The sequence below is a fragment of the Leptonychotes weddellii genome, chromosome 5, assembly GCF_054177405.1.
Source record: "Leptonychotes weddellii isolate Sample4059 chromosome 5, ASM5417740v2, whole genome shotgun sequence".
Lineage (NCBI taxonomy): Eukaryota > Metazoa > Chordata > Mammalia > Carnivora > Phocidae > Leptonychotes > Leptonychotes weddellii.
Window position 1 is genome coordinate 61,813,116 of NC_138373.1, and position 1,839 is coordinate 61,814,954.

The 1,839-nt window shown below is 38.3% G+C and overlaps 1 pseudogene; it reads left to right on the top strand.

The window, feature by feature from the left end:
- Positions 1-282: 282 nt before the first annotated feature.
- On the top strand, positions 283-1,378 carry LOC102738572 (large ribosomal subunit protein uL30 pseudogene; annotated as a pseudogene).
- Positions 1,379-1,839: the final 461 nt, after the last annotated feature.

The following is a 1,839-nucleotide window of genomic DNA, read 5'->3' on the forward strand; positions in this document are numbered from 1 at the left end:
GACTATTATGTTCTCTTGATAAATTGACATCTTCATCATTATGAAATAATACATTTTAATTCTGGTAATATTCTTTGGTTTAAACTCTGCTTTAGCTAATATTAATATAGCCATTGCAACTTTCATTTGATTTAATGTTAGTATGGTCTATCATTCCATTCTTTTACTATTTATCTATTTTTTTTAAAAAGATTTTATTTGTTTATTTGAGAGAGAGAAGGAGCAGGGTGGAGAGGGGCAGAAGGAGAAGCAGACTCCCTACTGAGCAGGGAGCCCGACACGGGCGAGGCTCCATCCCAGGACCCTAAGATCATGACCTCAGCCAAAGGCAGCTGCTTAACCAACTGAGCCACAGGCATCCCATCTTTTACTATTTATCTATTTGTTCCTTTATATTTAAAGTGAGTTTCCTTGCTCTCTTTTCTGGCTGGAACCATTGAGGGTACAGAAAAGAAGAAAAATAAGGTTCCTGCTATGCCAGAAACCCTTAAGAAAAAGTGAAGGAATTTCGCAGAGTTGAATATCAAGTGTCTGAGAAAAAAGTTTGCCCAAAAGATGCTTCGAAAGGCAAGGAGGAAGCTTACCTATGAAAAAGCTAAGCATTACCACAAGGAGTATAGGCAGATGTACAGAACTGAGATTTGAATGGCTAAGATGTCAAGAAAATTTGGCAACTTCTAGGTACCTGCAGAACCCAAATTGGCCTTTGTCATCAGGATTAGAGGTGTCAATGGTGTGAGCCCAGAGGATCGAAAGGTATTGCAGCTTCTTCGTCTTAACCAGATCTTCAATGGCATCTTTGTTAAGTTCAACAAAGCTTCAGTTAACATGCTAAGGATTGTGGAACCATATATAGAATGGGGGTACCCAAACCTGACGTTGATTAATGAATTGATCTACGAACATGGTTACAGCAAAATCAACAAGAAGCAAATTGCCCTGACAGAGACCACATTGATTGCTCAATCTCTTAGTAAATATGGCATCATCTGCGTGGAGCATCTAATTCACGAGGTCTATACTGTTGGAAAATGTTTCAAAGATGCAAACAACTTTTTATGGCCCTTCAAATTATCTTCTCCAAGAGGGGGAATGAAGAAGAAGACCATCCATTTTGTAGGAGATGGAGATGCTGGTAACAGGGAAGACCAGATTAACAGGCTTATTAGAAGGATGAACTAAGGTATCTACCATGATTATTTTTGTGATCTGGTCAGTTAATAAGTAACTACTTTCAAATTGAAAACAAAAATAAAGTGAGTTTCCTTTAGGCAGCATATAATTGGATCTTGCTTTCATACCTAATCTGTTTATTTTCACTTTTTAATGGAAGTGTTTAGAACATTTATATTTAATGGGATCATCTATCATCATATTATCCATTTTCTAATTATCCTATCTTTTCTTTGTTCCCCTCATCTTTTCCTGACATCTTTTTGACTGAGTATTTCAAAAAATTGTTTCATTTCATCTCCCCAGTTGACACATTAGCTATGTCTTTGTTGTATTATTTTAGTGGATGTTTTAGCATTTATATTATATACCCTTTATGTAATACGGTCTACTGTCATGTGGTATTATACCATTACGTGTATAGTAAGTGAAAAAATATGTCTTCTCTTACTATATACAGGCGTCCACCTGTATCCCCCATTTGGTGGGGCTAGACACTGTGCTTCATGGTCAGGTGGGGCTGCTGTCTATGCTCACTTATTTGGTGAGTCCTCAGGGTATGCCCTATGATTAGGCAGGGTCACTGACTGAACTCCCTGCCTGGACCAGGCCTTAGGCTGTATTCAGCAATCAGGCAGGGCCATAGGCTGGGCTCTATTTTTAGGC